Genomic DNA, 23,620 nt, shown 5'->3' with positions numbered 1-23,620 from the left:
GCATAGAGTTTCCCTGAATGCAAGAGAAAATAGGAAAATAATTCTGGAGACCCTTGGTGAGTATCCTGGGGAGGGAGTCGGCAGGTTGTGGGTATAGAAGGGCCCCTCTAAGAGGAGAGGGAACAAGTCCCCTGCCCTGGGGAGGGGATGGAAAAAGTCCGTAGAGACATGATCTGGGGAGACGCTTTGCAAAGGAGTGGGAAATTAGCCCACTCAGAGCCAGTGCAGCCCCTGTTCACTCTCGGCCAGGCCTTAGGCCAAGCTGTTTGTACACTTGCTCAGATCAACAAGCGGTAAGACACTGAAGGTCACAGCTTTAATTTATTAAGCCACCAAAGCACCAATGCAGGTGGCCATTTTCCCAGTGTGTGCACAGTAACTGGTCATCCAGGGTTGGTCAGTAAAAGGAATCTAATTCTTGCAGTAGCCATCCTATGACAGTTGGTTTGGAATGTCCCATGTTCTCAGCAGTTGAGCAGTTGATCAGACCACTCACTGGCCACTAAGTGTGGTCAGCTGGTCCCTAGGAAGGCTCCATGTGAGACAGCTGGTAATAAGAAGACTGACGGAGGATGGCCATGGTGGGTTTTTTCCACTGGCACTTCAGAGGGGCTTCTCTTGGAGGTAACTGTCTTGGGGTTTGGGTCATGGGTGGAAACCTAAAGGTGGGAGGCTGAGTGAGCATGTGGACTTTTCTGTTGGCTCAGGCACCTACTCCAGCAGAAGTGTCCAAGAAAGAGACTTGGTTGTGGGCGACAGGGCATGATCTCAGGTGCCCCAGGAAGGTGACTCGTGTTCAGGGATCTCTCCCCCCAGGGAACCAACTCTATTCCTGTCCCGGACCCATCCTCATCTGTATGGTAACTCCTGGCATTTCAATTTATCTCTGTACATTTCAGGGCCCTCACTCTAGAATATGGCTTACAACTCCTTTCTGTCCCCCCAAACCTCAAAAGGGCCCACCTGGGGATTACAGGAGATGGTCAAAGGTGTCCTCCATGAGCTGTGAAACACCATTCCCATGTGAAAGCTAAGAGGGAGCTTCCTTCCTCCCTGCTGTGGAGCCATCCAAATCCCCTCTCTGGATTCAACCACTACCAAGTGTCTACTTCTTGCAGTCACTCAGGGATTCAACACTAGGGCAATTAGGAAACACCAGTCATCTATTTTTTCTTAAGGCTTTCCTTGTGTTTAATTATGTTTAGCCTCATAATATCATACTGATAAGTAAGCCTCATAATATCATACTGATAAGTAGACCATATTCACATTTCAACATCTCAGGGAAATTAGACACAGAGGGGTCTACGTAACATTCTGAATACTGATGGCTTCTAAATGGAGTTGGACCCCAGGCCATCAGTCATGCATACTGTCCGTTGCTGCATTTCTCCAATGCCTCTGTCAATTGAAGGTATGTGCCCACAGGACCTATCTGTCTGGTGTTCTTAGTGCACCCCCAACTGCAAAAGCTCCACAAGCCCAACTTGGATTCAGGAGGCTCTACTGAGCAGGCGGCAGATGAATATTGAGATGAAAGGATTGAACTAGGAATAGGTTATCACCCATTTCCCTGGGTTCTTCTGCCAGCAAGATGTCCACAGCTCTCTCTATTATGATGCATTTCTCAGGATCTTGCTTCAAGTATTAAGAAGAAATGTTCACCCGAGGTAAAGAATATCAACTGGCCTGAAGCAGTGATTCGGGAAACATCACATCTGGCCAAACAACGGGAGGCCCCCTATGGATGGCCCACTTGAAGGTACTGTGGAAACACACTCTTTAGGTTCATTTCAGAATAATGAGTCTATTTTAATCAGTGACCCATATTTAAGACAAAACTATGAGATGTTCAGCCACATTCCTCTCTCCTGTATGCAAGGGTGGATGATCAAGTCAATCGGTAGTGCCTCTAACTCTAGACATCAAGATACACTCCAACTCCAGAATGGGCTCCTGTTGAACAGTAAACAACATCTCTAGCCAACGTGTGGACCGTTAGTTGTTTTTTTCCTCTTTTGTCTACATTCTTTGTTTTTCTTATGTTCAATTACCCACCATAGAGTACATCTTTAGTTTCTGATGCAGTATTCAATGACTCATTGTTTGCATAGAACACCCAGGGCTCCTCACCACATGTGTCCCCCTTAATACCCATCACCCCCATATCCCCTCTGCTCCCCTCCCTCACCCTTCTGTAATCCTCAGTTTTTTGCAGGAATACAGAGTCTCTCATGGCTCATCTTCCTCTCTGATTTTTTCCCATTCAGTTTTCCCTCCCTCCCCCTATGGTCCTCTGCACTATTCCTTTTTTTTTTTTTTTCCTTTTTTAAAGTTTTACTGTGTTGTTAGTCATCATACAATATGTCATTAATTTTTGATGCAGCATTCCAAGATTTGTTGCTTATGTATAACACCCAGTGCTCCATACAATACGTACCCTCCTTACTACTCACCACCAGGCTCATGCATCCCCCACCCCTCCCCTCCAAAACCATCAGTTTTATTCTCAGGGTCCACAGTCTCTTTTTTTGATCCTTTTCGTGAACAGAACAAAATCATGTAGTATCCATCTATGTGCCAGAACACACACTGAACCCTACCTTTTGGGGAGTATTTAAAATACTTCATTTAGATAAGTATCGATTTTATGTATTTCCCTCCACTCGTTCACTCATACAGAAATGCTGTGTTAAAAAAACAGTGATTTGTTTCTCATAATTACTCACGAAGAGCCTGTTTTTCCCATACACAGTTACCAAGAAATTGGTCAGTGAGTTCACAAAGGTTGAGAGATAACGAAGTACCTAGCCTTAGCTACACACAGAGAAAAAGCAGATCAAATACATAGATGGTGAGAGAATGACATAATTTGATTAGTATATGCTTAGAGAAATACGACTTTGGAAAATGGAATTGGTGTTAACACTGCTTTTGATTTCATCTGGGACCCATGTTGAACTTTGTTCTAGAAATGTCTGGTGACTCAGGATGGTAAAAATGGATAGGGATGGTGTTTTCAATCAAGAATGGGACCTCTATTTATTCTCAATATGTGTTTCTATTCCGCTCTTCACCCTAAAGTTGGGCTAGTGACTCTATGGGGGAGGGGGGGCAGGCCACCTCCCCTCATGTCGTTTTCTTTCAAAAACAGAGGGATAATGTGTGAGGCCAGAGTTCAACTTTGGAAAGGAAGTCTTTCCTCTCATGAGCCACCCTTGTCTGTGACTAGGCACATGTCTGGACAGAAGGAGTTGGCCACTGTGCAGATCGAGTGACACTGAAAGGTCTATGATGACACCATCACCATGGCGATGAGAGATACACCTCTGCTGTGCTGTCCAACGGTCCCTCTTTGAGCTGAGTGAGTCATTGAGACACGTACAACTATCAAGGACAGGAAACAGGATGTGATATGTTCTTACAGATCTCCGGACTGTTGTTTGCTGCTAACCAGATAGTTCACTCTTCCTCCAAATATTTTCTCATCATTGAAAATTTTCTCTCTCCAACTTGTCATTGGGAGTTATACAAATGTTTTACAGTTTAGTTTTATCACTTGGTTTCTATTTAGGTTATTCTACCAAGCTAGCTGCCTTTTGTCCTTCCTTGTGAAAACTGTACTCCTCCCTGTGATATCCTGCACCGCACCCTTGACACACTAGGTCCCCCTAGGGGAGAAAATATGGCAATGTCTATTTTCATTTCCATCCAAAATTATATACTCATTTAATTAATCATATATTTCATTTAATGTCCAAAATTGTATATTCACATTCCTCCTTTCTTAAAGTGAGAGTGAACCCAGAAAGGTCGATACGGAGGATATTTATGATTGTTCTATCCATGTTTTACAATGTCTTCCTGTACTGTTTATCCCAAAATGGGTATGCATTTCAGGATTTCGGGCACATGTTTGTTTATTTCTAGAAACAGGTGCCCCAAAGAGATCCAAAGAATAGGAGAGTCTACATTTCACTTATGACCCCCAAGCAGATGTTTCCCTTTCTTCTTTGGCTGTTATCCAAAATTACTTTTCCTAGGTGATATGCTGTCTAGGTCATATGCTATCCCCCATCCCTTTCAGTTCCCCAGAAGTAAGCATGGTGAAACTATAAGGACATTTTGTCCTCAGTTACACAATGAATAGCCAGTCTTTCAACATATGGTGAAAGATGGCTAATTGGTTAATGAATTGTGTTAATGAGGGATCGATACCCAAGCACATAGATTGTTAGGAATGCACAAAGAACAATGGGTGATGTAGACCATGAGTAGAGACAAACTTTACATGTATGTGGATAAACATGTACACTTGTCCATGAGATGGTAGCTCGAAAGCAGAAAGAATCTTCATTAGAGTGGTTTTGATAGAGTGTTTGTTAGTCCTCTTGACCTTTCCTCCAGATCTCTTTCCAACAGCTAAGCTATGGCTTTTTTCTGTGACAAGGGCCTCAGAAACTCATGTTGCTTGGAGGCACTTATGTTTGTGTGAGGAATACATAATGCGAGGTGGCATTGTTTCACATGCTTTAAAACACTAGACTTTGCAATAGTGACCCTGCCATCCTTTACCCTGGGGTTCCTCTCATTTGGTCTGCTGACCATGAGTCAGGCAACTGGAACAATCTAGAGAATAATCATGACTATTTCTACCAAGGGTCCCAGATCTGGGAACTCAAATGCCCAGATGTGAACCCAGCTCTGGAAGCTGTGAAATTGTGAGATCTCCGACAAAATCTATACCCTCTAATGAGCCTCCCTGACCATGCGACATGCATTCATTCAGTAAATGCTCATCATGCCCATATTTGATGTTTTGTTTACTCTCCATATTTCCCAGGTGGAGGAACGCAGGCATAGGAATGAATGTGACCAGGTTCTTAGTCTCCTATGTAAAGGAGCCAGGAGGTGAACCCAGGCCTGTAGTCCCAGGGCTCATGCTCTAACAACTGAACTGAACTGCCCTGATTACTCAGACATGGGATCATTAGTGCTGTGCATAGAGCTGTAGTCTCAGCGTGTACGTCAGGAATTACCTGAGCCAAGGGAAATCCCAAGCACTATTTAGCTTTATGAGGTCAACTCAGGGGTCACATAGGCCGCCAAAGCTCCTGAGCCCCGCAAGTACAGACTTTGCCATAGTCTTTACTTGGAGACATAGAAAGCCTGGTCAGTTCAAAGATTTTGAGGGATTGGAGGCACCCTTTAGGACAACCCAGTCAAATTATGTTTTAATACAGGGCTACTCCTCAGCACCTGACCTCAGTCCTGTCATAACTGAGGAGACCCTTTCACTGTATTTGATGGCATTGCCAATATGAGTAAGTCCTAGTAATGCAGGAATCCTGTGAGCCCAGGGACACTCCTGGGACAATGAAAGGGACTCAGAGAACCAGTTCATGATTAGCCTTCTCTCCACTGCCCTCATTGCGATTGCCTTGTAGAGCTGAGGTAGAGAGTGGTCAGTGTCATGGCATGGTCCCTTTTCAGGGCATGGCACAAATAGAATAAGAATAGGGAGCATAATGGGTGGTTCCTGGCTGACTCAGTCAGGGGAGCATTTGACTCTTGATCTCAGGGTCATGAGTTCAGTCCCCATGTTGGGCATGGAGCCTACTAAAAAAAAGAAAGAAGAATTGGGGACCTAGTGTAGTATATTGGATAACATTCTCCCCCATAAGCCCTAAAAACATGCTTGAATGCTGTGAATTACACACTTTAGGGACACTGACCAATAAGAACTCAAATGCTTGTAACAGCCTGGTGTCCATCGTCCTTATTTTGACAGGCTTGTCCTGCAGGGTCAGGGAGTGTCCATGCTCCAGTGGGGACCTTGCCTCCTTAAAGAGCTCTCCCATTGTTGGCTAGTAAGTGCAAGCATGGAGAGAGTCCATGTTCAATGAATATGTACACCTGGCAACACACAGCAAGACCAGAAGGAAATCAACATAGAACTAAGAATGGTGTTTGGTTTTCAATGACAGGACTTCTTTATTTACAAATTGTCAACAACTGGTGAGCTTCCTCACCAAGGACCAAGCACTTTGGTTGCTTCCTAACCAAGAAACACAATGTTGTGCCTAGATTTGATTCTAGTCTCTCAATGAAATGTCACTCATTATCAGGTGCCAATGAGTATAGAGCAGAGGAGAGATGAATGCAAAAACAGGTCTGGGTGATCCTCAAGGAGTGTCATGAGAGGGGGAGCTTCGTGGGGGAGTGTGTTTAGAAGTGTCCCTCCCTATGGGTCCTTTGTATATTCCCGGTTTTTGAAAGAAGATTTTATTTGAGTGAGAGAGATAGAGAACGGGAGCACTGGGTATGAGGAAAGTGTGGAGGAGAAGAGGGACAAGCAGGCACCAAGCTGAGTGCAGAAGCAGAGGATGGGCTCGATCCCTGCACCCCGAGATCATGACATGACCCTACGTGAGACACGTAACCCACGCCACACAGGTGCCCCAGAGGGGTTCCCCTCAAAGGAGGTGGGACTTGGTACCCTGCCACTGCAGGGTGTAGAGGAGAATGAGGAGTCTATAGAGACTGGATCTGGGGGAGGGAGGAAGGAACAGGGAAGGTGCGCACTGAGACCCTGTTCACTCTGAGGCAGCCAGCCCTTCGTCCAGGCTGTTTGGAGACTTACTCAAATCAATAACCAAGGAGACACTGAAGGTCCCAGGATTGTTTAATCAACCACCAAAGCACTAGGCCAGGTGGCAATTTTCCCGTTAACTGGGAGGAACGGCTCAGCCAGGCTTAGTTCTTTGAAGGGAAGTAGATTCTTGGTAGAGCTATCATTTGGAATGTCCTGGCTTCTGCATGAGCTTGGGATCCCAGCAGACCACTGGTCCCTGAGGGTGGTCCACTGGTCACAGGGAAGGCTCCACATGAGAGAGCTAGGAGTATGAATGCTATGGGTGGATGGCCCATGGCTTCCCCTGGCTCTTCAGAGGGGTTTCTCATGGGGCCATCTGCATTGTGTTCCAGGCTGGGGATTGAAACCTAGTGGTAGGAGGCCGAGTTAGGATTTGGACTGTTCCATTGGCTCAGGCACCTCCTCCAGGGCATCAAGTGTCTCCCACACTCCCACTTGGGGAAGGAGGATTTGAGAATGAGATGGAACTGAGAAAGCCCTGGTTCAGGACTGCAGGGCATGATCTCAGGTGCCCTGGGAAGATCTCAGGTATTGAGGGATCTCTCTCCCCAAGGATTCGACTCCATTCCTGTCCCAGATTTCTCACTCCTCAGTATAGTCACTCTTGACAAGTCACCAACCCCACACTCTCAATGACAGTGTCATTCTGTCTTTCTCTATAGTCTCACACAGTGTCTGCTAGAGCTTTTCCCCATCTTTTCCTGTGGTAGTAAAGGACACTTAAGCTACACGTAACCTACATTCCAACATTTTACTGATTTTTAAGCCTGGAATACAGAGTTGTTAATCCCCGGCCCCATGTACCAAGGTCCATTTCCAGAACTCATTTCTTCTGTATCGTTGAAACTTTATTCTATCGTCAACATTCCCCTCTTTGCTCCTCCTTCCAGCCCCTATTCTATTCTCTGCTTCTATGTATTGGACTATTTGAGGTGACCCATTTAAGTGACGTGACGCCATATTTGTCTTACTGGGTCTGGCTTATTTCTCTTAAGATGAAGTCCTCCAGGGCCATCCAGATTGTCACAAATGTTGACATTTCCTTCCTTTGCAGGTGAAAAATTATCCCAGATATGGCCCAACGATGGAGACATCATAGAAAAATAAAACCCTTTGACAGACCTAATGAAGGTGGGTATGGGTCTGCATAGCTTCTCTCTCCAATTCCTATGCCCTTCCCCTGCTCACACTCTCTCTTTGTTGCTAAAAAAAAGAAAAGAAAAGAAAAGAAAGAAATGAAAATTTAAAAAAAGAAGTTGTATCATTATACTAGCTTGTGAGTGTTCCATACTTCAGACAAAGATAGCAAGCCATATTAATTTTGTGAACATTTAATTTCAGCTGGTTACTCATGAGTTTATAACCACAAGAGTAAACTTGCATTTGCAACTCGAGTTTGGTCACGTTAAATGGTAGGTATAGTGAAGCTAACATTTGGACATGAGTGTGTTGTTAAACATTAGCCAAAGAGATCTCTTCTTAATTTTTAATCAATAGACCTTAATACTTAGAGTAGGTTTAGAGTATCCTAACAAGTGAAGAGATAATCAAAAAAATTTCCCTTATCCCCCTTATCCCACAGGGCACCATTTCCACAAGTATCAAAACCTTCATCATTGTGGAACATTCATCACAAATAACAAACCAGCCTAGAGATATTATTCACTGAATTCCACCATTGCTATTAAGGTCTGCTCTGTGTTGTGCTGTAGTATGGGTTTTGACAAATGGGTAAAGTCCTGCATCGACCATTTATAGGGAAGGTTCACTGCCATAAAAATCCTATGTTTCACCTAGTAATGCCTTTGCTCTTTCTCTAGGAATCAGAGCAACCACTGGTGGTTTGTCATCGCTCTAGATTTCCTTTTTCCAGAATATGTTAGAGTTGGAACCATAAGCCATGTTGCTTTTCCATACTAACAGCTTTCCCCTCTATCTATACAGTTAACCATTCATTGATATATTTCTGTGACTTGACACCTGAATTATTTTTTCTTTTCTTTGTATTATTGTTTTAGTTAGAGAAAGAGGGAAAGTGTGGGGGATGAGGCAGAGGAAGAAGGAGAGAGAAACTTCAGCAGGCTCCTCCTCAGCATGGAGCTTGCCTGATGCGGGGCTGGAATTCCTCACCCCGAGATCCTGACCTGAGCCAAAATCAAGAGTTGGATGTTTAACTGAGAGAGCCAACTACATGCCTGGAAGGCTCATCTCTTTTCATTACAGAATCATATTTCATTGTATGAGGGTACTGTTGGTTGTTTACCCATTCACCCTGTGAAGGACAACTTACTTGCCTCGAGTTGTGGTGTTCCTAAAGAAAGCTGATAGATTATTTGTTCTTTGGGTGTTGAGTTTGCTAAGTTCTTTATAGATTTTGGACACTAGTCCTTTATCTGATATGTCATTTGCAAATATCTTCTCCCATTCTGTCAGTTGTCTTTGATTTTGTTAACTGTTTCCTTTGCTGTGCAAAAGCTTTTGATCTTGATCAAATCCCAAATGGTCATTTTTTGCCCTTGCTTCCCTTGCCTTTGGCAATGTTCCAAGGAAGATGTTGCTACAGCTGAGGTCGAAGAGGTTGCTGCCTGTGTTCTCCTCAAGGATTTTGATGGATTCCTTTCTCACATTGAGGTCCTTCATCCATTTTGAGTCTATTTTCGTGTGTGGTGTAAGGAAATGGTCCAATTTCATTTTTCTGCATGTGGCTGTCCAATTTTCCCAACACCATTTATTGAAGAGGCTGTCTTTTTTCCATTAGACATTCTTTCCTGCTTTGTCGAAGATTAGTTGACCATAGAGTTGACGGTCTATTTCTGGGCTCTCTATTCTGTTCCATTGATCTATGTGTCTGTTTTTGTGCCAGTACCATGCCGTCTTGATGATGACAGCTTTGTAATAGAGCTTGAAGTCCGGAATTGTGATGCCACCAACTTTGGCTTTCTTTTTCAATATCCCTTTGGCTATTTGAGGTCTTTTCAGGTTCCATATAAATTTTAAAATTATTTGTTCCATTTCTTGAAAAAGATGGATGGTACTTTGATAGGAATTGCATTAAATGTGTAGATTGCTTTAGGTAGCATAGACATTTTCACAATATTTTTTCTTCCAATCCAGGAGCATGGAACATTTATCCATTTCTTTGTGTCTTCCTCAATTTCTTTCATGAGTACTTTATAGTTTTCTGAGTATAGATTCTGTGCCTCTTTGGTTAGATTTATTCCTAGGTATCGTATGGTTTGGGGTGCAATTGTAAATGGGATTGACTCCTTAATTTCTCTTTCTTCTGTCTTGTTGTTGGTGTAGATAAATGCAACAGATTTCTGTGCATTGATTTTATATCCTGACACTTTACTGAATTCCTGTACAAGTTCTAGCAGTTTTGGAGTGGAGTCTTTTGGGTTTTCCACATATAGTATCATATCATCTGCGAAGAGTGATAATTTGACTTCTTCTTTGCAGATTGGGATGCCTTTAATTTCCTTTTTTTGTCTGATTGCTGAGGCTAGGACTTCTGGTACTATGTTGAATAGCAGTGGTGATAATGGACATCCCTGCCGTGATCCTGACCTTAGCGGAAAAGCTTTTAGTTTTTCTCCATTGAGAATGATATTTGCAGTGGGTTTTTCATAGATGGCTTTGATGATATTGAAGTATGTGCCCTCTATCCCTACACTTTGAAGAGTTTTGATCAGGAAGGGATGCTGAACTTTGTCAAATGCTTTTTCAGCATCTATTGAGAGTATCATATGGTTCTTGTTCTTTCTTTTATTGATGTGTTGTATCACATTGGCTGATTTGCGGATGTTGAACCAACCTTGCAGCCCTGGAATAAATCCCACTTGGTCATGGTGAATAATCCTTTTAATGTACTGTTGAATCCTATTGGCTAGTATTTTGGTGAGAATTTTAGCATCTGTGTTCATCAAGGATATTGGTCTATAGCTCTCTTTTTTGATGGGATCCTTATCTGGTTTTGGGATCAAGGTGATGCTGGCCTCATAAAATGAGTTTGGAAGTTTTCTTTCCATTTCTATTTTTTGGAACAGTTTCAGGAGAATAGGAATTCGTTCTTCTTTAAATGTTTGGTAGAATTCCCCCGGGAAGCCGTCTGGCCCTGGGATATTGTTTGTTTGGAGATTTTTAATGACTGCTTCAAACTCCTTACTTTTTATGGGCCTGTTCAGGCTTTCTATTTCTTCCTGGTTCAGTTGTGGTAGGTTATATGTTTCTAGGAATGCATCCATTTCTTCCAGATTGTCAAATTTGTTGGTGTAGAGTTGCTCATAGTATGTTCTCATAATAGTTTGTATTTCTTTGGTGTTAGTTGTGATCTCTCCTCTTTCATTCATGATTTTATTTATTTGGGTCCTTTCTCTTTTCTTTTTGATAAGTTGGGCCAGGGGTTTATCAATTTATTAATTCTTTCAAAGAACCAGCTACTAGTTTCGTTGATTTGTTCTATTGTTTTTTGGTTTCTATTTCATTGATTTCTGCTCTGATCTTTATGATTTCTCTTGTCCTGCTGGGCTTAGGGTTTCTTTCTTGTTCTTTCTCCAGCTCCTTTAGGTGTAGGGTTAGGTTGTGTACCTGAGACCTTTCTTGTTTCTTGAGAAAGGCTTGTACCGCTATATATTTTCCTCTCAGGACTGCCTTTGTTGTTTCCCACAGATTTTGAACCGTTGTATTTTCATTATCATTTGTTTCCATGATTTTTTTCAATTCTTCTTTAATTTCCTGGTTGACCCATTCATTCTTTAGAAGGATGCTGTTTAGTCTCCATGTATTTGGGTTCTTTCCAAACTTCCTCTTGTGGGTGAGTTCTAGCTTCAGAGCATTGTGGTCTGAAAATATGCAGGGAATGATCCCAATCTTTTGATACTGGTTAAGTCCTGATTTAGGACTGAGGATGTGATCTATTCTGGAGAATGTTCCATGTGCACTAGAGAAGAATGTGTATTCTGTTGCTTTGGGATGAAATGTTCTGAATATATCTGTGATGTCCATCTGGTCCAGTGTGTCATTTAAGGCCTTTATTTCCATCCTGATCTTTTGCTTGGATGATCTGTCCATTTCAGTAAGGGGAGTGTTAAAGTCCCCTACTATTATTGTATTATTGTTGATGTGTTTCTTTGATTTTGTTATTAGTTGGTTTATATAGTTGGCTGCTCCCACATTGGGGGCATAGATATTTAAAATTGTTAGATCTCTTGTTGGAAAGACCCTTTGAGTATGATATAGTGTTGTTCCTCATCTCTTATTATAATCTTTGGCTTAAAATCTAATTGATCTGATATAAGGATTGCCACTCCTGCTTTCTTCTGATGTCCATTAGCATGGTAAATTCTTTTCCACCCCCTCACTTTAAATCTGGAGGTGTCTTCAGGCTTAAAATGAGTTTCTTGGAGGCAACATATAGATGGGTTTATTTTTTTTAATCTATTCTGATACGCTGTGTCTGTTGATTGGGGCATTTAGCCCACTAACATTCAGGGTAACTATTGAGAAATATTAATTTAGTGCCATTGTATTGCCTGTAAGGTGACTGTTACTGTATATTGTCTCTGTTCCTTTCTGATCTACCACTTGTAGGCCCTCTCTCTGCTTAGACGACCCCTTTCAATATTTCCTGTAGAGCTGGTTTGTTGTTTTCAAATTCTATCAGTTTTTGTTTGTCCTGGAAGCTTTTAATCTCTCCTTCTATTTCAATGATAGCCTAGCTAGATATAGTATTCTAGGCTGCATGTTTTTCTCATTTAGTACCCTGAAAATATCATGCCAGCTCTTTCTGGCCTGCCAGGTCTCTGTGGATAAGTCAGCTGCCAATCTAATATTTTTACCATTGTATGTTACAGACTTCTTTTCCCAGGCTGCTTTCAGGATTTTCTCTTTGTCACTGATACTTATAAATTGTACTATTAGGTGATGGGTTGTGGGCCTATTCTTATTGATTTTGAGGGGCATTCTCTGAACCTCCTGAATTTTGATGCTCATTCCCTTTGCCATATTGGGGAAATTCTCCCCAATAATTCTCTCCAGTATACATTTGCTCCCCTCTCTCTTTCTTCTTCTTCTGGAATCCCCAATTATTTTAATGTCCTTTCGTCTTATGGTGTCACTTATCTCTCGAATTCTCCCCTTGTGGTCTAGTAGCTGTTTGTCCCTCTTTTGCTCAGCTTCTTTATTCTCTGTCTTTTGGTCTTCTATATCGCTAATTCTTTCTTCTGCCTCATTTATCCTAGCAGTGAGAGCCTCCATTTTTTATTGCACCTCATTAATAGCTTTTTTTATTTCAACTTGGTTAAATTTTAGTTCTTTTATTTCTCCAGAAAGGGCTTTATATCTCCTGAGAGGGTTTCTCTAAAATCTTCCATGCCTTTTCGAGCCCGGCCAGAACTTTGAGAATTGTCATTTCTGAACTCTAGATCTGACATATTACCAATGTCTGTATTGATGCAGTCCCTAGACTTCGGTACTGCCTCTTGTTCTTTTTTTTTTTTTTTTTTTTTTTTTTGTGGTGAATTTTTCCGCCTTGTCATTTTGTCCAGATAAGAGTATATGAAGGAGCAAGTAAAATACTAAAAGGGTGGCTACAACCCCAGGAAAACATGCTTTAACCAAATCAGAAGAGATCCCAAAAGTATAAAAAGAAAAAAAAAAAAATATATATATATATATATATATATATATATATTCCACTATTTAAAAAACGTTAAAAAAGAAAAGGGTAAAAGTTAAAAAAAATTTTAGCAGAAGAAGAGAAAAAAATAAAAAAATAAAAATAAATTAACTGAAAGACTAAAAAATCACAGGGAGAAAGCCATGAGTTCCATGCTTTGCTTTCTCCTCCTCTGGAATTCTGCTGCTCTCCTTGGTATTGAAAACGCACTCCTTGTTAGGTGAACTTGGTCTTGGCTGAATTTCTTGTTGATCTTCTGGGGGAGGGGCCTAGTGTAGTGATTCTCAAGTGTCTTTGCCCCAGGCGGAATTGCACCGCCCTTACCAGGGGCCAGGGTGAGTAATCCGCTAGGCTTTGCTTTCAGGAGCTTTTGTTCCCTGAGTGCTTTCCGTAGATTTCCGGAGGACGGGAATACAAATGGCGGCCTCCTGGTCTCCGGCCTGGAGTTGCCGAGAGCCCAGGGCCCCACTCCTCAGTGCACCCTCAGAGAACAGCGCCCAGTAACTCCCATCTGCCTGACCTCCGGCCGCGCTCCGAGCTCACCAAGCCTGCGACCGGTTCGAGGTAACTCCCAGCTGTGAGCTTACTGTCTCTGTATCCAGCTTTCCCATTCCAGTACCCGCAAGCTCTGCGACACTCAGACACCCCTGATCCTTCTGTCACCCTGCGGGACCAGAGGCCACACTACTCTGCATGGGCTTCGCCCTGGTTTAGCCTCTGCAGCGATGTCCCTCAGCGGAACAGACTTTTAAAAGTCCTGATTTTGTGCTCCGTTGCTCTGCCACTTGCCGGGAGCCAGCCCCTCCCCCTGGGGTCTATCTTCCCATCACTTTGGATTCACTTCTCCGCCAGTCCTACCTTTCAGAAAGTGGCTGTTTCTCTGTTTCTAGAATTGCTGTTCTTCTTCTCTTCGATCTGCCGATGGATTTGCAGGTGTTTGCAATCTTTAGATAAGCTATCTAGCTGATCTCCTGCTAGCTGAAGTAGTATCAGTCTGCTACTTCTCCGCCATCTTGACTCCTCCCTCAGGTATTCATCCTTTCTAATGGAGGCATAATACTCCATAGTGTATATGGACCACACCTTCCTATCCATTCATCTCTTGACTGGCATCTTGGTTCTTTCCACAGTTTGGCGACCGTGGCCATTGCTGCTATAAACATTGGGGCACAGATGGCCCTTCTTTTCACTACATCTGTATCTTTGTGATAAATACCCAGTAATGCAATTGCAGAAGACCCTACATTTTTATACGGAGTTTGGTATCAAAAATATTTTTACCCTTGTTCCTGATCCTCCTCCTGTGGGGAGCTTGCCAGTCCCGAGAATACAGAGATCATAACCTGAGCGGAAGACCGATGCTGAAAGGATTGAGCCCTCTGGGTGCCCCTCCCCGAATTATCCTTGAGCAGCACCACCAATGTGCTGACAGGTACATTCTTGATGTCTGTCTAGATGTGGACATCAGCTCAGTCTGAGTGTGGCCTCGCCAGAGCATGGAAGTGCAGAAAGAACAGCGTATTGCCAAGGTGAGCATGCCTGTCTTCACCCAAGGAACAAGCATTGTTTTCTTGGTTTCTTTCATCAAATTCAGGTGAAAATCAGATAATACATGTTGGCGAATTGAACATAATAAAAAATTCATTTTCTTAATATAAATTGCTTGTATATGGAAATAAAATGATGTTTCAACTGTATATGTGTCTGAATGTGTGTGTATGTGTAATTGTGTAATTACACATACACACACATTTGAGAGGACATATATATAATTTCCTTTTGGGGAGAGTGCTGAGTGGTTGTCTCTTGTGAACTACCATCTGATTTGAGAGGACATTCACCAATGGCAACAGCAAACCTGGTTATAATTGCACTGGTGTACAAAAGAAAAAAGAAATAAAATGGTGTAACTTTATCATTATTTAGAAAAGGTATTGATACTATTTGTGTTAAATTATAGAAATATTATCGTATAACTTCACTTTCTTAAAGCTAAGAAAGTAATTTTTTAATTTATTTTTTATTTATTTTCCGCATAATGGTATTCATTATTTTTGCACCACACCCAGTGCTCCATGCAATCTGTGCCCTCTATAATACCCACCACTTGGTACCCCAACCTCCCACCCCCCCACCCCTTCAAAACCCTCAGATCGTTTTTCAGAGTCCATAGTCTCTCATGGTTATTTCTTATTTAACTTTTAAATTTGGTAAACTTTTATGAGGTACCTATACAAGATACATAAAGCAGGGAGTGTTCTTGCTGAAAAGAACTTTCTATAGTTAGTAGATCATGTTTTCTTTTTAGACCAGCATTAGTCTACACTAGACTTTTCTAGCTTTATTATTACAATAGTTAAAATGGTTTGTGGTTCTGTGAACAAATGCATTTGCTAAACACTAAGTATGTACCTAATATGTATAGACAAATAAAGGTTGGTTGAACTTCACAAATGATACTTAAAAAAAAAAGAAAGAAAGAAAGAATTGCGGTGGTGGCATTCTTTCCCTCAGCAACAGTTTCCCTGCTTGGATGAAGAATTTTGTAGGCACCATCCTGAGTGGCTGGGCAGACACATCTCCAAGGAAAAACAATTTCCTACAGGTGTCCTGTTTCCTTACCATGGGGGCCAAACACTGGGTTCCCTCTGGTTTCCTAATGTCACTGAGAGAATTAAAGATCATGAAGTCAGACAGTATACAACATGACCTGAGCCTCATGGTGCACTCCTTTCTGTACCTGCAGGTGCCGCCCAAAGAGGTGTATATTCTGGAATCAGTCTCTTGCTGTCTGGAGTGAGGGGCACCATCAGATCCTGGATTCCCACTGGAATGGGGATCAGAGGTGTGGTGAAACAATGGGTTTTCTATGTGGATAACCATGGTCATATCTTTGTAAGTGGCTGTTTAGTGTTCAGGTAGTGAGTTTGTGTATGTGGAGGTGGGCTGCATCTCTGTGTGAACAGACGAGGTGTGATTCTGAATAGGCATGTGGTTTTGTGTGTGTGTGTGTGTGTTTCCAGGATTTATGTCTCCCTAAATAGCACAGTTACTGGTGTGAACTTATCATTTAGGAAAAGACAAAGAAAATCCCGCCCCTTGCCTCATGGGTGTGTTGTGTGTCAGAACTGAAGGCATTGTAGTAAAATCTCACTTAATATCACCTAATATCCCTTTTTAATATCACTTAAAAATGTGTGCAGTCTATCATATGCCAAATAGATCTGGTTTCATCTGACAAAATCCCAAAACCATGGAGTAAAGTGTTCCCAGGGTCCTGAGAGGAAAATAACATTTTCAGAATTCCCTTGAGTCTGTCAGGAATGACTTCAGTTCATGATGGGTCTCACCTCTGAGCAGACAGCGGGAGCAATCATGACTAACGAGAAGGTGCCATAGGATATTCAGTTGGCATCAGAGAAAAGGGAGGCTGGAGAGGGTGCAAGGATGTAGTGCCTGTGTTTGGGGAGCCCAGCACCGAGATGAGGCCCTTCAACCGCAGATCTTGTGATCCTTTTCCCATCTCAATTTCTAGGGGAAACCCTACATTTCTACACTGAGTGGCATTAGTAATAGCTTTTTGCCTTGTTCTTGATCTTCCCTGAACGGGACGCTCACCAAACCCAATCCCAGAGGCCATGTTCCATCAGACTCTTCAGATTAAAGGGATATTTCGCCAACGGCCCCTCCTCTGTTCCTACAACATTTTGATGAAAGGATCCTGAGAAAGAATCCTCTTCCTCTTAGAGGGAGAGCTGGGACAGGTGGACCTAAGGGCAGATGGTTGCCATATTCTTTTCTGAAGGGAATCTGAGAAGTGGGAGCCTGCAGGGTCTAGAAATCCTTTGTCTCTAGACCATGGACTCATAGTAGGGAGGCAGAGGCTTAACCCACTGAACCACCCAGGAACCCCAGATTTTTTTTTATTATATTAATTTAGCCACTGTAGAGTAGTACATCATTAGTTTTTGATGTAGTGCTCAATGATCTACTCTTTACTTATGACACCCAATCTCAGCATATGCCCTGCTCAATACCCATCACCCTGTTACCCCTTGCCCCTATACTCCTCCCCTCTGAAACCCTCAGGTTGGTTCTTGGGGTCCATAGTCTTTCATGGTTCATCTCCCTCTCTGATTTCTCGCCTTTCAGATTTCCCTCCCTTCCCCTATGGCACTCCATGCTATTGCTTATGTTCTACAGATGAGTGTAACCATACGATAATTGTCTTTCCCTGCTTGACTCTTCTTTCCTTAACATATTCCCCTTCAGCTCCATCCATGTCAGTGCAAATGGTGTGTATTCATTGTTTCTGATGGCTGAATAATATCCCATTGTATATATGGACAACATCTTCTTTGTTTTTCTTTTTAATTTTTTAAATTTCTTTTCAGTGTTAACAGTATTCATTGTTTTTGCACCACACCCAGTGCTCCATGCAATCCCTGCCCTCCTTAATACCCACCACCTGGCTCCCCCACCCACCCACCCCACGCACCTTCAAAACCCTCAGGTTGTTTTTCAGAGTCCATAGTCTCTCATGGTTCACCTCCCCTTCCAATTTCCCTCAACTCCCTTCTCCTCTCTAACTCCCCTTGTCCTCCATGCTATTTGTTATGCTCCACAAGTAAGTGAAACCATATGATAATTGACTCTCTCTGCTTGACTTATTTCACTCAGCATAATCTCTTCCAGTCCTATCCATGTTGCTACAAAAGTTGGGTATTCGTCCTTTCTGATGGAGGCATAATACTCCATAGTGTATATGGACCACATCTTCCTTATCCATTCATCCATTTAAGGCCATCTCGGTTCTTTCCACAGTTTGGTGAGGTTTTTTTTTTTTAAGATTTTATTTATTTGACAGGCAGAGATCACAAGTAGGCAGAGAGAGAGGGGAGGAAGCAGGCTCCCTGATGAGCAGAGAGCCCAATGTGGGACTCTATCCCAGGACCCTGAGATCATGACCTGAGCCAAAGGCAGAGGCCCCAACCCACTGAGCCACCCACATGTACTGGACCACATCTTCTTTATCCATTCATCTGTTGAAGGGCATCTTGGATCCTTCTACACTTTGGCTATTGTGGACACTGCTGCTATGAACATTGGGGTACATGTGTCCCTTATTTTCACTACATCTGTATCTGTGAGGTGAATACGTAGTAGCACAATTGCTGGGTGGAAGAGTAGCTCTATTCTTAACATCTTGAGGAAACTCCATACTGTTTTCCAGAGTGGCTATACCAGCTGGCGTTTCGAACCACCCAACAGTGTAAGAGGTTTACCCTTCCTCCACATCCTCGCCAACATTTCTTGTTTCTTGACTTGTTAATTGTTGCCATTCTAACTGGTATAAGGTGGCATCTCAGTGTGGTTTTGATTTGTATTTGTCTGATGGCTAGTGATGGTGAGCATTTTTTTGTGTGTCTATTAGCCATTGCATGTCATTTTAGGAGAAGTGTCTGTTCAAGTCTTTTTCCCATTTTTGGACTGGGCTATTTGTTTTTTGAGTGTTGAGTTTGAGAAGATCTTCATAGATCTTGGATATCAGCCCCTTATCTGTAATGTCATTTGCAAATATCTTCTCCTATTGTGTGGGCTGCCTCTTAGTTTTGTTGCCTGTTTCTTTTGCTGTGCAGAAGCTTTTTATCTTGGTGAAGCCCAGAAAGTTCATTTTTGGCTTTGTTTCCCTTGCCTCTGGAGGCATGTCTTGAGAGAAGTTGCTGTGGCTGATATCGAAGAGGTTACTGCCTATGTACTCCTCTAGGATTTTGATGGATTCCTGTCTCACATTAAGGTCTTCCATCCATTTTGAGTTTAGTTTTTTTTTTATGGTGTAAGGGAATGGTCTGGTTTCATTCTTGTATATATATCCATCCAATTTTCCCAGCACCACTTATAAAGAGACTATCTTTTACCCATTGGATATTTTTTCCTGATTTGTCAAAGATTAGTTGACCATCAAGTTGAGGGTCCATTTCTGGAGTCTCTATTGTGTTCTACTGGTCTATGTGTCTGCCTTTGTGCCAATACCATGCTGTCTTTGGGATCACAGCTTGGTAATACAGCTTGAAGTCCGGCAACGTGATGCCCCAGCTTTTTTTTTTCTTTTTCATCATTCCCCTTTGGCAATTCAGGGTCTTTTCTTCTACCATACAGATTTTAGCATGGTTGGTTTGAATGTTTTGAAAAATGCCAGTAGTATTTTAATAAGGATGGCATTGAAAGTGTAAATCACTCCGGGCAGGAAATTTTTTTTTTAAGATTCTATTTATTTATTTATTTGACAGACAGAGATCACAGTAGGCAGAGAGGCAGGTGGGGAGATGAGAAGTGCAGGCTCCCTGCTGAGCAGAGAGCCCGATGTGGGACTCAATCCCAGGACCCTGAGATCATGACCTGAGCCGAAGGCAGAGGCTTTATTTAACCCACTGAGCCACCCAGGTGCCCCGGACAAATATTTTAACAATGGATAGATTCTAACTGTCACACAGCCTGCCATCCCATTTCATCAGGAAAAAGAGCAGGCATCATCCCATTCCCTAACAGCAGTTAGGGTTACTATTCCACGGGGAGGAATGGGTAAGGGACAAGTGGGGCTAGTAGGGAGAGATAGATAGGGGACTATGGGATCAGGCTCACAGAAATCCCCAAAATGTGAAGGTGTGGAGAAACCAGAGGCATTTGGGATGGAGGACCACCCTGCCACAGGCATGTGGTGTGGGTCCTGTGGGGTACATATCGTTATGATAATCACCTGTGATCAACAAAGAATAACCAGCCCCTAAAAAAGAATTAAGCCACTGAATGTGTTATCAATAGAGATCTTAAAAGATTTTAAGTTCCCTGGTTAGCTGTCTCTAAAAGACCAACCTTAAAGGCCCTCGTTGGCGACCCTGTCGAGACCCCTCTCACTCTTGAGAGCTTTTTCTTGTATCCTGACTTAATAAACTTCTATCACTTTACTCACTGGAGGAAAAAAAAGAGCAAAAATCGACAGCATCAGTTACAAAGTGTATGGCAGTGAGCAATTTCCTCAGTAAGAAATCCTCCTCCTTATCATAACAAATAACATGGAGGACATGGGGAGATGGAGAGGAGAAGGGAGTTTAGGGAAATTGGAAGGGGAGGTGAACCATGAGACTATGGACTCTGAAAAACAATCTGAGGGTTTTGAAGGTGCGTGGGGGGGGAGGGGGGGGAGACAGGTGGTGGGTATTAAGGAGGGCACGGATTGCATGGAGCACTGGGTGTGGTGCAAAAACAATGAATACTGTTAACGCTGAAATGAAATTTAAAAAAAAAAAACCTCCTCCTTGACAAAGAAGTTTGTATTTGCTGACCAAAATGCACTTGAGAGGTCTGCCATGAAAAGCCCAAACTTTTTCTTTTGGGGGCTGTGTATCCCATCTGGTTCCATAAAATCAAGAGAACAAAGCCATATGTAAACAGTGTACAAGATGATATGATCTTCATACTTTTTATTCACAGATGGATGCAAAAAGAAGCTAAAATTGTACATATTCTGGAATTACGTGCTGAAGAAGGATCTCAGTGCTGATGAAGGTGGGGCTTTCCTGTCTGCTTTGGCCTGCGTGGCTACCCTGATTCTGGGTCCTGCCGGAATGGAGGGATGGGGTGCCATGAATGCTCAGCAGAGAGCTTTGGCCACAATCTATGAGCTCTGCAAACAACTTAGTCACTTAGGTGGTGTGGGTTCATGTGCGTGTGAGAGTTGTGTGTGTATGTAAGTCTGCATGGTATGACTGTGAATGTGAGTGTATGTGTGTTCCCTCGGGAGGTATTTCCCATGTACCCAGCCCAAAGCAAGTGTCAGATCTCACTTCAGAAATCTCATTACCCCTGCACACTTTACATACAACACCACGTTCCTCTATCACCACCTCTGGACCTGGGGGTTTGTTGGCCATTCCCTCTCTTTGTGGAGAAGGTGCAGAGAGGGATGGCCCATGCTCTTGACTGCCTAGGTTGGAAAAGCCAAACTGTGAACCCAAGCATGGGTCCCAATGTTGTTGCACTGGCCACTAACAAGCACTTACCACTTAACAATGAGATCATTAGTCACAGAGCAAGGCAGTTCTGGCATTCATGTACATGCCTGCAAATACTAGAGTGTACAGCGGTCCCACATACTGCCATCGTGCTGGGGTGGCCTCAGTGGTCCCATAGCCCAGGGAAGCTGCATTTATCAGTCAACTTCAAAGCTAAGGACAGAATCTGCCCTTAGATCAGGAGACAGCAGATCCTGAGATCTGCAGACATAATCCTGGGAGCAGCAGGGCCCGCTCTGAGTCCTTAGCTTCCCTTCTCCACTTTCCTTTCCACAGACATCCCAATGTCATTGCTTCCCTGTCCCCTCAAAGACTACTTTGAAGATGTTGAAGACTCGCACAGAGTGGGCAAAACTGTGCCTGCAATTTATCACTATAGTCCTCTCTTTTCATTTTCTTGCATCCTTACCTTTGATCTCCTCTTTGTGTTTCTTCCCCTTTCACTCTTTGGATGGTTCTTCCAAAGAACCCGGTGCCATGCAGGTACTGGAGGTTCTTACACCTTCAATGTCTTTCAGGTCTCTATGCTGGCCCCCTCACCAGCTTTACTGGAGTCACTCTCGCTCCTGACCTAGGTCTGCACTGCTGAACCATGCTGAGCAGCCCTGAGTGGTGGGCAGGGAGCAGGGTGGGGAATCAGAATGGCTGGGCCCCCTTGCTACAGGAGCTCCAGGAAGTCAGGCTCTGCCCTGGCACCACCCCCCCCCCAATGTGAGCATTTTCCTGACCTGGTGGGTGTTGCGGGGGTGGGGGGGGGCTCTGATATTTCCAATTCTTTTCTTCTTTTTAGTTGTCAAGAAATCCTCTAGTGGACGATTCGAGAAAAGGAGAAGAGGAAGCAGCTTGGGGCAAAGAAGACCTGGAGGAAGAAATGTGAATGTGGACTGTTAGGGATGTAAAGGGTGAAGCAACAAGGCCACATGAGGATGCATTTACTCAGCCAACATTAACTGAGACTCCACCATGTGCCATGCTCTGTAGTGGATGCTGGCAACAAGTTCGCTCTACCCTCAAGGTTCCCAGTACAGAGGACACATGAAAAACTGGCCATAGAATGGGTCTGTCTTATTCATCTCTGTATCCCTCATACCACACATGGTGCCCAGCATATAGTAGGAGCTCAAAAAAGAGAAATTTCCTTGGACCATGAGACACTGTGGTGGTCGAGTCTCTGGCACTTGGAATCTGGGAACTTGGGTTTGATTATAGCCTGTCCAGTGCTGTGGAGCTCTGGGCAGGTCACTTCACCTCTCTGAGACTCAGTTTCCTTGTAGGTAAAATGGGAACTTGGAACACAAGACCTGTCCGGGGGGTTAAGGAGCTAATCTGTGAAAAGAGACTGGCCCATGCTAAGTGTTCAGATTACAGTTATTGGGGTTAATGTTGTCACCATAATGTCAACAAGCTTGAGTAAACAATCTGTTCTCCATTTGCTTTCTGGAAAATGAGAAGGACTGACCAGATCGCCTCTGTCATCAACACTAGGAATCTAAAAATTAAAAATGGTGGTTGACCTTCTTTCCCTTTATGTGTCCCTCCTCCCTCCCTCTCCCCTGCTCTGCTCTCCCATTTCAACTCCTCTCTCTTTGGCTTGCTGCTCCATCTTTACCAACCACCCCCCTCTGGGAACAGGGCAGAAGGTGTCACCTCTCAGCTCCTGAGGGTGCAGGCCCTTGTCTACCCTTCCTGCCTAGTTGGGCTTCTATCCATAAATCCCTACTCCCTGGAGAGGGGCAAGACTGGGCTCAGAGGACAGGCAGGCTCCTGCTCTCGGGCCTGATGTACAGGCTGCATAGCACCTTCTCTCCTTCCCCACCACACTCCAGGATGCTCTAAGACCTCCACAGATGAAGGTAGTTCAGGCACCAAGGTCTGCTCAGGCAAAGAAGACTGGTTATGACATAGCTCAGATAATGGACTCAAGTCAGCGAAACCTTCCCGTCTGGGTGACTTGGGACAGGTGGTTAACCCTCTGCTTGCCTTGGCTCTCCTATGTGCAAGACAGAGTGGACCACAGTATCCACTTCCCAAAGATGATGTGAAGAAACACATTAATGTAAGTGAAGAACTTAGCTCAGGGGTGGCACAATTAAACCATGTGTATGTGTTTGTGATCATCATCGTTACATGGTTAAAGGCCAGTCAATGCCCCTTAACCAGTGACCACCAGGCCTGCACCTGCAGCTCTCCAAGCTGGGCTTCCCTCTCCTCTCCATG

At 43.4% G+C, this 23,620-nt stretch overlaps 2 long non-coding RNA genes across 2 annotated transcripts; both read left to right on the top strand.

Moving 5' to 3' along the window:
- Window positions 1–446: 446 nt before the first annotated feature.
- Window positions 447–14,863, top strand: LOC101686843. The gene is made up of 5 exons (XR_006604788.1): window positions 447–624; window positions 1,632–1,762; window positions 3,233–3,364; window positions 7,710–7,786; window positions 14,787–14,863. It is a non-coding gene; the product is annotated as an uncharacterized LOC101686843 (long non-coding RNA).
- A 1,218-nt stretch (window positions 14,864–16,081) lies between these two features.
- On the top strand, window positions 16,082–22,894 carry LOC123390152. Its single transcript, XR_006604777.1, has 3 exons — window positions 16,082–16,176; window positions 20,823–20,897; window positions 22,194–22,894. It is a non-coding gene; the product is annotated as an uncharacterized LOC123390152 (long non-coding RNA).
- Window positions 22,895–23,620: the final 726 nt, after the last annotated feature.

The sequence above is a fragment of the Mustela putorius genome, unplaced genomic scaffold, assembly GCF_011764305.1.
Source record: "Mustela putorius furo isolate JIRA1106 unplaced genomic scaffold, ASM1176430v1.1 tig00537248_pilon_pilon_pilon, whole genome shotgun sequence".
NCBI lineage: Eukaryota > Metazoa > Chordata > Mammalia > Carnivora > Mustelidae > Mustela > Mustela putorius.
The sequence above is the reverse complement of the archived record's forward strand: the minus strand, read 5'-3'. Positions and strand labels throughout refer to the sequence as shown.